We start from the raw sequence: 13104 nt of genomic DNA, 5'->3' as shown, positions 1-13104 counted from the left end.
ACAAACACATATATTGTATACCGTATATTGTACATACTTAAGGGATAATTTAGTCATTTTGCTAGTTATTTTCAGAAAACTCTCTTCCTCAAAAAACCCTTTCTCTTCTTCAGAAAACCCTTATATGGTTCTTCCTTCTTGTTCCTGAATGCTTCATAGGAATCCATCGCTATTCCTTTCTTCCACCGAGAAAACCCTTATACGGTTCTTCCTTCTTGTTCGTGTATGATTGTTGTTTCCTTCAATTTAGGGTTTTTAGTTATTGATTTAGGATTTCTTTTTTTTTTTTGCTTCTTCATTTATGATTTTTGGTTTTTAGTTATTGATTTACGGTTTCTTTGTTTGCTAATTTTGAATTAGGGCTTCTCAAATTTGTTATTGAAAGAACACCATTTATCTTCAAATGTCTCTTTTGTGACTGTGTCATAAACCGTTTCTTTCAATGTAAACTTAATCTTTTTATATTCACTATATTGACCGAGCTTTTCAGGATTTTTTTTCATTATATGCCATAAACACCACCTATGACGAGTTGTAGGAAAGACTAACTCAATGGTATTTTTGATAGCCTTGCATTGGTCAGTCCGAATACCCAGAGGGACCTTTCTTAGCATGCAACGAAGTCGTGATTTGAAAAACCATACAAATGAATATGTATCTTCTCTTGACAAGAGTTCACATCCAAGTAATGTTGATTGACCATGGTGATTCACACCAACAAACACAACAAAAGGCGTGTCATACTTATTAGTCAAATATGTTGTGTCAAAAGTCACAACATCTCCAAAGTATTCATAAGCAACTTTACTTCTTGCATCAGCCAAAAACACATTCTTTACGTGAAAATCATAATTTAAATCTATGTCATAGAAGAAATCTGAATTTTATTCCCTCATTTGGCAGAAATAACTTATCAAGGTCTTTCCATCACCTTCTTTTTCTATTGCACGTCGTTCCTTGTTAATATAATTACTCACATCTCTTTCACAAAATGGTACATTTTTATGCCCTCCTGCATCTATAACAAGATATTGAAATACCTTGTTGATCCTCACTCCTGCATCATCATTGATTTGTATTGTTCTCTTCACATACAAATTCATCTTCTTGTTAGCTTTGAACAAACCTTACCTTTGTAGAACTCGTCTCGTGAGTATGATCAGGTTCAAATTTTGTAATGTACCACAATCCATCTTTATCCAACTTAATAACAATCTTGGCGGGACAATTATTTACCTTAGTTGGAAGTGCTTTTAACGTACACAAAATTTTTTACACTTTAGACCTCTCTCTTGAGCATGAAAAAATTAAGTAGCAAAGCTCCCCATCTTGCCCTTTTCTTGAATATCTAATCTTCCACCCAAAACCCTTTCTCGAAGCATACTCTTCATACATGATTTGACTTCATCTAAGCAAGAAAAACATATCCCCGTTGCAGGCTCCCAACAACATGCGTTGTCATCATCATCAAAGTTGTCAACTTTGATACCTTCATCTTTAATAGTACCACAATCCATGAAGTTTTAATTGATAGTGCAAATGTCACACAAAAACTACAAAAAATAATTCAATCCGGTCATTAACCATTGTATGCACTTTAGTAACCAACAGTTAGCACACCATTAAACATATAATATGAAATGTGTTAGACCTGCCACTTTTAGACAGAAATAATTCATTAACCACCTATTGTACTTCATTAACCAATAATATTTACACTATTAACCATAATCAAAAAATCAAAAAGACCTAAAATTAGCACACTATTAATCACATAATATGAAATGTGTTAGACCTACCAACAATTTAGACATTGATGAAACTTAACAATTCAAATATGATTAACATCATTGATTAACAGTGATGAAACTTAATATTTAGACAATAATAATTAACATGATTGATTAATAATTCACAACCCTAACTTTTGGACAAAAATAAGTCATTAACCACCTATTGTACTTCATTAACCAATAATATTTATATTATTAACCAGAAGCAGAAAAATTAGGTATGAACCTAGAAAAAGCGTGTATGAACCCAAAAACTCAAAAATTAATATCTAAGCAAAACAATTGCAATTTTTCTCAATTCTAGTGTCTAAAAAAAAAAACAATACCTTCTTAAAGTAAACAAGTTAAAGTAAACAAGACAAGCAAACAACACCATCAACAAATGAAAGACCAAATTTGAAACTCAACATTGTGAAAAAAAATGAAATGAGAAGTTACCTTGCAAGAGAGGAGATAAGGTTGCTCAAGTTACTTCATTAAAAAATTGATTTTTTTTTCTCTATTTTTCGTCATCTTCCTTGAAAATCATGATGTTTCTCTCTAATCTAATGTTTACCCAAAATTAAAATCAGTAAATAAAAGGAAGAGTGAAGAATTATGGAAGAAAAGAAAGATGAATGTGTGAGATTTGTTTTTGTAGAGAAAGACAAAAATGTGAAAAAATAGAGATAAAAAGGGAGAAAAGTAAAAGAAGAGAGAGATTGTGTGGGGGCCGCATATGTATAGTATATAATATTATTTGTGTTTAAAAATGTGTTTAAATAACATTTCTCGAGTTCTAATTATGTCACATAGTTACATAAAAAAATTCAATTCTCTCTTGATACGTTGTGGTTGTCCATAACATAATTTTAAAATCCAAAACAGTTAACTAGGAATCGGTTGGGTAATTGGTTCAGGTGTAATACCCCTTGATTGTAAGACTCTTGTTTAATGCATAATTAATAAAATGATGATGATTTATTTGAAAACTTGATGAAAAATTATTCTTCTTTAAAAACCCGCGTTATTTTTATTTTAAAAAAAAAAATCTCTTAAGATGCAGCAAACAACACAACATGCAAATAAAAATTATCCATTTGTACCAATATGCATAATATATTACAAAAGTTTCAAAGAAAGTCAAACACACACGTTTACAAACTCTAGAGGAGTCCCAACAACCGCATTCTAAAAGACTAGGTCCTATATAATTTCAACTATACCTTTTACATTGAAATGTTGACTCTACCCAAACTCAAAGCTGGTCATTCCGTAAGAAAATTTGATTAATTGAATAACTTTCTTATGAGATTTTCCACATGAAACTCATACTCTTAGTAATCATGTCTCTACTCGTTACTTTTTCTAGATAAATCCAATGATGTCCTGATATCCCACATCCTCATGCCAAGATATCATTTATAATATTGTCTTCGGCACACAAGCTTCAAACTCAAGTTGACGACTTATGATCGTCTTCCAATAACACTTAACTCTGAAAGCACTCTAAATTGGGTTTATCGCGACAACAAAACTGGGAAAACAAAAAAACAAAATATATATATATATATATCAAGTATTAGAGCACACCATAATCATATAACTCTAACCACAACATAATTATCATCAACTTAGACACACATATTCACAATGCTCATCGTGAATGTCATTATTTTCGTCACATTCGATCATCTTTAAGTGTGTGAATTAACCACGATATAAGATCACAATATCAACATAATCATACCTATTTTTTTTTTTTTTTGGAATTTTGCAACGAGATCACCCCCATAAAACTCTTCTAGATAATTGTCCATTCAGATCATCCTTCTTTGGGTAGAGTTGCAATGATCTAACCATTATGAATGCATCATCACATCTTTTCACCACCAAATTTACATCATCTCCTCTTTTTATCACCAACTTTTACTCTTATTTTGATCATAATTCCTTTTACGAAAACTTTTGCAAACCACAATGAAAGTTTAGTCTCTTTAAAATTCCCTTTTTGTAAAGGATTTAATAAATCATTTTAATTTAGAGTGGTCTTTCTTGAATATAGAAAATATGAGTTAAAAATAATTATTCTTATTGTACTCTTTTTTTAGCAAATTACTTCTGAAATCAACCCCAAGTCTTATAATAAACAACATTTTAAATCAAAATGACATTTAGTAGTAAACCACCTTTTTAAATGTTTAAAACCATAATTTCAATATATATTTAAGAGAAATATCTTAGAGGAAAACTTCCTTAAATGAACAGTTATGAAAGTAAGATTTTGAATTGAACACTAAAAATCGATAAAACTTAAACTTCTTTTAAAAAACAATTGAGTTCAAACAGTTCAAAACCTCTAAAAACATGTATTCATTTGGTTTATATAAAACTCTTGCATTTAGAAAGATTTAAGTTATAAATCACTATCAATCCCTCTATATCACTTTGGTAGAAAACTTAAAAAAACCATCAATATATTAAGAAATCTTCTTAAGCAAAGCAATGCAAAACCAAGATTTTTTTTCTACAAAATGGTTTGGGAATTCTAGGTTTACTTCTAACCATTTTGATAGAAAAACCCAATCAAAAGAAAAAATTATTTGAAACATAGAAAAATATTCACTTAAAAGTACAAATATATTTTTATCAAAATTTAAAATTATAACCAATTTCTTTACCACTTCTCAAATCACAATCATCAAACTCTTGTTCAATTTTAGATTCTAAATTCAGCAACCAAAGCTCCTCAACAACTTGAATTTTAAGTCAATCACAATCACACAAATCACATGTATCACCTTAACGAAACTTGCACAAATAAATCATCACATCAATCAAATGCACACCATTCAAAAAAAAAAAATCACAACAACATATCATATCTAACACATATTCACATCAAGCACATACACATACAATCTCACAAGGCCATCAAACCCTCTTATGTAGACGAAATTTATTTTGAGCGTGATTTTTAAAATGCCAACTTTTTGTTGAAATCTTTATCATATACAAGGTAATTTTTCTCTTGTTCATTTTTAATTTTGGTCAGTTGCAATCTCATTACTAAGTTTGAAGCGAAATATCTTAGACATGTTGATCCATTGGCATCGCTCCTATTTCGAATAATCACTAAGGGGTTTGCTAGATTGGTGAACTTGATAATCGAGATTGGGTCAAAAAATTTTTTTTTTCGTTGTTGGTGTTTGTTGGTGATACAAATTTTTTATGATTCTATCATTATTATTATTGTATTTTTTTTTTCCTATATAAATAGGATTGCAGTAATAAGATATGAAAGTATTTTGTATTTTATTTTCTACATGGTATCTAGAGTTTATGGTTAGGGTTCTACAACCTAGTGGAGTTCAAGGTCAAAATTTAAAAAGCACCAACATTTTGTTTTTAATTTATGTATGACCCGTTTTGCAACCCAATCTCTTTTCCATGAGGCCCTTATGGGTAGCAACAACGGAGAAAATGGTTTTGGTGAAAAATCATAAGTGATCAACAACGCCAACAGTGGTCGTTTAGGCAGTGGAGGCCCTGGCGGCGGCGGCAGTTGAAATGGTTTCTCCAACAATGGTTTTTCCAATTCTTTTTGGTCATGAGGGAACTTCTAATGTCCTAAAGGTTAAGTCTTAAACTTCTTCTTGCTCTATTGCTTAGATATGTAATATTTTAAATACTGCTCTACTTAGGGTCGATCCTAGTCATACTTGGATTATCGATTCTAGTGCTACTGATCATATGACTAGGGAGTCATTTGTTTTATTCTTATTGTCCTTGTGCAGGTACCCGCAAAATTAATATTGCATAGTGCTCTCTTTCAACCATTGCAAGGAAATGTTTTGTTATTCTGTCACATTTGTTAACCTTAAAAAATGTCTTACATGTTCCTAATTTATCATGTAATATATTATCCATTACTATATTAACAAAAGATATAAATTGTCAAGCTAACTTCTTTCTTTTTCATTGCACTTTTAAGGATTTGAACAAAGGAAAGATGATTGGCAATGCTAAGGAGAGCGAATGACTCTATTATCTTGACAATGAACTCACCTTCAAAGACCAACCTTAAATAAGTAGCTACTTTGAATCTACTGATGTTTTTTTTTCTTCTAATAATGATGATATTATGTTATGGCATTTACGATTAGGATATCCTACTTTTCTGTATTTGAAACATTTGTTTCCTAAATTATTTTCTAAGAATGATCCATCTTTATTTCATTGTGAAACTTGTAAATTTTCTAACATCATTGTTCTTTTTCTCTACAACCATATAAACAATCAAAATTGTTTGTAGTTATTCACAGTAATGTTTAGGGTCCTAATAGAATAAACACATCTAATAAAAAATGGTTTATAACTTTCATCGATGATCTTACTAGAATTTCTTGGATTTATTTATTGAAAGAAGAAGAAGAAGAAGAAGTTGGACAAGTAGTAAAAAAAATTCTTTAAAATGGTGCAAACTCAATACCAAACAAATGTCCAAGTCTTCAAAAGTGACAATGGTAAATAATATTTTAATATGCTTTTGTCAGATTTTTTCTTGAAAATGGGGTTGTTCATCAAAGTTCTTGTGTTAATACACCCCTACAAAATGGAATTGCATAGAGAAAGAATAATCACCTTCTTGAGGTTGCTAGAGTTTTACTCTTTGCAAATAAGATTCCAAAATATTTGTGGAGTGAAGCTATTTTAACTGCATATTGCTTTCCTTTGATTCATATCTTTGCTGATTTTCCACTAAAAGTTTTTGGTTGTGTTGCTTTTATTCATGGACATAAATAACTTGGCAAACTCGAGCCACAAGCAATAAAATGTGTTTCTACTAGTTACTCTCCAACTCATAAGAGGTATAAGTGTTTTGAACCAAAATCAAAAAGAAATTTTGTAACCATGGATGTTACTTTTGTTGAAAATCAATAATTTTTTGTTGGGATTCATCTTCAAGGAATAAATTTTAAGGAAGATTCATCTTTTGCTTTTGAAAACATCATTACTTTAGGTGATATAGTGTTGTCACAAAATTATGTGACTCATATTGATGCACCCAAAAAAGAAAATGCCCAAGAATCCATATTGGAACTCAATCCACTTATGAAAGAGGTTTGGACATATTCGGGGGCCACAATTTCAAATCAAAATCACAATGTACAAATTCATTATCTCGATAATAATGAAGGACCACCTGAAATACCCCAACATATTGACTTAGATAAAGAGACACCACTGACCCTACTTGGAAGAAAAGTGTTTTTGAAAGAAGCAACCATAAACAGAGAAATGAAGGATCCATTTTCTGACCCTTCCAAGATTTTGAACCAATAGATATCCACCACATCATTCTGATACAAGTAGGTCTTCTTCTGTTCTTAAGAATCACTTTGAGTATCCTGATATAGATCTTCCTATTGTAATTAGAAAACCTGATTTGTCATGCACTAAACATCCTTTGTCTAATTATGTGTCACATTCAAAATTGTCTTCTTCATTTGCCGCATTTACCTCTCAATTGTTTGCTATTGAACTTCCAAAAAATATATATGAGGCTTTAAAAATTCCAAAGTGGAAGAAAGTTTTTCTTGAGGAGATGAAAGCTTTTTAGGAGAATCAAACTTGGAGAGTCATGACTTTACCTACAGGAAAGAATATCATGGGCTGTAAATGAGTATTTACTGTGAAATATAATTTTGATAACATATTTGAAAGATACAAGGCACACCTGGTTGCTAAAGGATTTATTCAGACATATGGCACTGATTACTCAACGACTTTTGCTCCTGTTGCCAAATTAAATACTATTGGAGTTCTCTTGTCTTTGGTGGTGAATTTTGATTGGTCTCTTAACCATCTTAATGTAAAAAAAATGATTTTTTGAATGATGATTTGGAGGAGGAAGTATACATGGATAACCTTCTTGTCTTTGAAGACAAGTTTGGTTCAAATGTGTGCAAACTACAAAAATTCCTTTATGATCTCAAGCAATCCCCAAAAGCTTGGTTTGAAAATTTCACTCGATTGGCTAAAAGGCAAGGATATATGCAGGCACAATCAAACCATACTTTGTTCATAAAGTTCTCTAATGTTGGTAACATTGCAATTCTAATTGCATATGTAGATAATATTATTTTGGAAGATACTAGAGGTTAGTTGGCAAACTTATTTATCTAGCCCACACTAGACCTGACATCGCATTCTATGTGAGTGTTGTAAGCCAATTCACACACTCTCCATATAAAAAACACTTGGAGACTATTTATCGAATCTTAAGGTACTTGAAATCCAATCCTCGAAAGGGTTTGAACTTCAAGAAAACCAATGACAGAGAAGCCTCTGTATATACAGATGTTGAATGGGTAAGATCAATTACTGATAGAAAATCCACTACTGGATATTGTGCCTATGTTTGGGAAATTTAGTCACTTGGAGAAGTAAGAAAAAAGTTTATGCTCGAAGCAATGTTGTAGCCAAATTCAGAGCAATGGTTCAAGGAACCTATGAACTTTTGAGGATTCATAAACTCTTGGAAGAATTGAAATTAAAGTTGATTCACCTTTAAAATTGTTTTGATATAGCAAAACAATAATAAGTATAGCTCACTAAAGTAACAACGTCAATTACAAGGAAGGAGAATTTGAATTGTAATTGTCCATTTTTAAAAATTCCCGTTAAAACTCAAAGAACTTTCTTGGTTAGTGAAAACATAATTTTAACTTATCTGTATAATATATGATTAGAAGATAAAAAGTAAATAGAGATAAAGAAAGAGATATCACACAGTGTTCAATTGTGAGATATCACACAGTGTTCAATTTTGAGATATCACACAGTGTTCAATTATGAGATATCACAATTGTGGGTTTTTCCACTAAGTGTTTAGAGCAAGATCGTTCTTGGTTTTCACACAGTCTTTGCAGATCAATCTTGATTAGTTACAAAGTATTACCTTTCAACCAAGAAAAGATTTTCACAAGTTACCTCTCAATCTTTTAATTATTAAAGGATTTTTACAATATGCTCAAACTTTTTCAACACGACAGTCTTGAGTTACCAAGTGATGATTTAAAGAAGTTGGTAGAATCTGAGTAAGCTCAACTCTTGTTTGAGTTTAGATTCTTGGAATTGAACTCGATAAAAATAATTCTCATATCTACTTAAGAACAAAAATGACTCTTCTGAGATGATTGAAAAACCTAAGAGATTTTGAATATGATTGGACGGGTGATTTTTTGCTTTGCACTTGAAACTATGCCTTATTCTTTGCTTGAGGCTTATTTTATAGGCTTCAATAAGGTTTATGACAAATCATTTTTCCGTTATGGATGGTCCCATTGTCGTGTGTCAGTTAATAGATAATATCTGCTTTAAAGTAGTAATGTTCTTACAAAGCAAGAACGATCTTCATTTCTACTTTGAGGGTTGCTCAGGTTTAAGCTTCGTTGGCAATTGTCTTGATGTGATTCCCTACTTTTTATCACTTGTGCAGGCTACTCAAAATGTTCTCCGTTTTACAGAATTATGTCAAGAATGTTCTCCGTTTATCTGAATGAGTTTGCTTATTTTTAACATCATCCTGCTTGAAATGCTTAGCACCTACCTTTATTATCACACACAAACACACATGTTAAACACCAAAACTCTTAGAATCATTATTAAAAGTCTTAATTAACTTTTGTTTAACTATAATCCAAACATTAATTTGGGATTTTTTTCTCTCAACAATCTCCCCCCTTTTTGATTATGACAAAGATGATAATTTAGATTTTAATTTTGATTCTAATAATAATCATAGAGAGCTTTTAGTTAAAAACTCCCTCTTAAAATGTGCTAATCTTTTGAACCAACATATAATTTTCATTAATAATTGAATAATGTTTAGTCATACACATTGTTCAAAAAACAAAAATTATACAGAAGTATATCATTCAAAAAGACTTCTGAAATACTTAAAATTGAAGAATTAATTCTCCCTCTTTGTCATGGCACAAAGGAATAGGAGAACATATGCAAATAATTCTTAAAGACAAAGATGGGGAGGATCCTTCAGATGATGAAGATATATACGGTTGCATAATTTATGGAATAGTGGGAGGAGGAATAGGCAGAGGAGGGTCAAGATCTAGCTTTGGAGCAAGTTGGGAAGCCATCCAGTCCCTCAAAAAGGCATGCTCTTTATCGTGATGAGTTTGTCGAGCAATTATGTTTTGAAGAGCAGCACAAATTTTGGGGATTTCTTTGTAAGTTTTGGATGTTTCCTTCTTCATCTTTGTTCTTTTGAAGGGGCGTTGGTCATCTTCGATCGGAGGAAATGGAAGATTACTATAAGAAAGTGTTGTACTAGTGCATAATGATGATAAAATGGCAAAGGATGTGTTAATTACGGGAAGGGATCCTGTTGGAGAATTGTTGTGAGGTACTGATGGACTAGGAGCTTCTAAATCTGAAAAACCAGATATTGACTAATTCCAAAAATGGAGGAACTGGGTTTTTGTGGGTGAAACTAAATCTGGTGACATAAGAGAGTTGTGTTGAACTTGATGCGGAGGACAAGGATTACTTTGGAGTGTGGGATTGTTTAAATTTTGAGAGGGGGGAACTTTAGTGGTTACCTGATCAAGGAATGAATTAAAATTTTATGGAATAGTATGAGAAGGGAGAATGTAATGTGGAAGAGGATAATGTCCTTGATTGATGGGTTGTCGAGCATTGGATTTAACTACAAAGTGGCAAGCAGATCTCCTGCGTTTAGTTGTTGGTGCAGTGATGGTAGCTTTAGCAGAAGGTGGGATGGATGGTAATTGCTTCTTATGAGAAATGTTTTTGGAGGAGATTTTTGATATTTTAATGCGGGATGATTCTGTCATCAGAGGGATATTAAAATATCTAAAGATTTTTTAGAAAACCATACCATATGGAACATTGTTTCTCTTGTAATCTTTGTTGATTGCAGCAATCATGTGGTGGATGATAAGATGAGGCAGATTCAGTTTCTTACAGTGGAGGAGATGATAAATGACTAAAGCATATTTGTCATAAGCATATTCATGACTACCATAGTGGGGTAGTATGGAATGTTGACTAATGCTATTGAAAATATTTGGAAGAGATTTAAGATCTGCTGAAAAGCAATTTATGGACTCATCAATGAACAACTCTTGAAACATTTCCTCTTTGGTAATGTTTAGAGCTCAATACCAATTTTTCCCAATATTGTGGCTCCTTTAGATGGAAGTTGAAGGATATTAGCAAGAATCAAAGGAGTCAAGCGTATTTCAATGCCTTTCAGTTTTGAAACATTGAGAGATTTATCTGCAAAGGCTTGAGCTTTGCAGTAAAAGGCTCGGATTACATTAGGATGAAAGTAGTTGGGGATTTGAAGGAAATTTGTCCATCCAATAGCATCATTATGATGCTTGATGGAGGTGCCTTCATATTGGAGTTTTTCAAACATGAAAACCCTACCAATTCATATTAGTCTTTGAGCCTATTTTTCATTGTAGACTTGCTGATTTTTTTATTGAATAAGTGGAGGAATGAAAATCTTGGAGGAGGGTGGTTTGGTAGAAGATTTTGTGGTTGCAGGTTTTGAGGATTTTATGGTTGTTGGGTTTGAAGATTTTGGGGGAGAACGTTCTTGGGATGACAGTTTGAAAGGAAAACGTTATGGGTTTGGAGTTTTCTTAGTAGATGTTTTAGGACTTTTAAATTTTTGAGAAGCCAGAAATTGGGAGAGTGTGGAAGAGGATTTGGATTGAGGTGTCTTCAGTTTAGTTTGTGAAGGGATGAAGTTGGGTTGAATCACTTTGGGAGTGGATTTTTAGGATGTTAGTGGTTTTGAGGGTTTGGAAGGTTTTGATGAAGGTGTTGATTTCTGTTTGGGAATTTGTGGTGATGACATAGGGTCAAAATCATCATCAGAAATTGTGTAGATTGTTGAGTTTGTGGTCTTGGTTTTTGAGGTGCCAATATATGTCAGGATTCTCATTGATCTTCGTTTAGAAGATGAAGTACTCGAGCGACTGTTGAATTATTTTTGTAGATGGGGTGGAGCCTGACTTAACGAGGGAGTTGAGCATTGAAATAAGGGTGCAAGAATGGTGGAGAGGTGAGCGAGTGTAATAGGTGGAGGGCTGGACTCATGGGATGATGACAAGTAGTTAGAGAAGGTTCTCTCTGATGAAGAGTGTGGGGGTGTTGGTCTAGGTGGGGGTGACGATGAACAAGTCGGTGATGGTGATGGAGTTCTTGAATTCGGATTCTTGCGTGCAACAGCCTTGGTGCGTGCCATTTTTGAAAAAAATGAGAGGTGAGGATGAATGGTTTAGTTTTGGCGGAAAAAGTGAGTAGTTATTTTTTAGTGAAGAGATATGAACGGTTGAAGTTTTGCAGATGTTTGTGAGAAGAGAGAGTGTCACGCGTGAAAGGTGATTGATAGGGGACAAAAGTTATTGGGAAGGAAGAGAGTGGAGATGCGGTGGCACTAATAGGCATGGGTAGCCGTTACTTTTTGATGAGTGACAAAAAGTACAATATCAAAAGCTGATTTTTGAACTTTTTATGATAAAGAAACGGAGAATGATCTGGAGCCTTGTGTTAAAGATATACTTGAGCGAAGAACATTCTTCATAATGACCAGAATGTTCTGGTTTTTGTTTTCAACGATTTTTAATTGGATTTTTTATGATTTTTAATTTTTCCTTTTGGAATTAAAATTTTCTTCAACAAGAGGCTTTGTAAATATATCTGTTAGTTGATTTGTTGTATCAACAAAGATTAATTTAGTTTCTTTTTTATTCACATGATTCCTAATAAAATGATGTTTTATTTTAATGTGTTTAGACCTTGAGTGCTGAATGAGATTTTTAGAGATTGATAGCATTGGTATTACCACAGTAAATTGGAATACTAGAATAACTTACTGAAAAAATTTCAAGTTGATTTTTAATCCATAGAACTTGGGAGCAGCAATTTGCTGCTGAGACATATTTAGCTTCAGTGGTTGATAGAGCAATTGTATTTTGCTATTTGCATGACCAACTTATTAATGCTTCTCCTAGGAACTGACATGCACCACTTGTGCTTTTTCTTTCAATCTTATATCCGGCATTATCAACATCATAGTAGGCTACAAGATCAAAAGAAGAATCTTTGTTATACCAAAGGCCAGGATCGGTAGTATCGACAAGATAACAAAAAATTGTTTTTACACCATTTAAATAGGATTCTTTTGGTCAAGATTGAAACCTAGCACATAATCCTACTGCAAACATGATATTTGGTCTACTTGTTGTTGAGTAGAGTAACAATCATATCA

The sequence above is a fragment of the Cicer arietinum genome, chromosome 6 (genome assembly GCF_000331145.2).
Source record: "Cicer arietinum cultivar CDC Frontier isolate Library 1 chromosome 6, Cicar.CDCFrontier_v2.0, whole genome shotgun sequence".
NCBI classification, from domain to species: Eukaryota; Viridiplantae; Streptophyta; class Magnoliopsida; order Fabales; family Fabaceae; genus Cicer; species Cicer arietinum.
The sequence above is the reverse complement of the archived record's forward strand: the minus strand, read 5'-3'. Positions refer to the sequence as shown.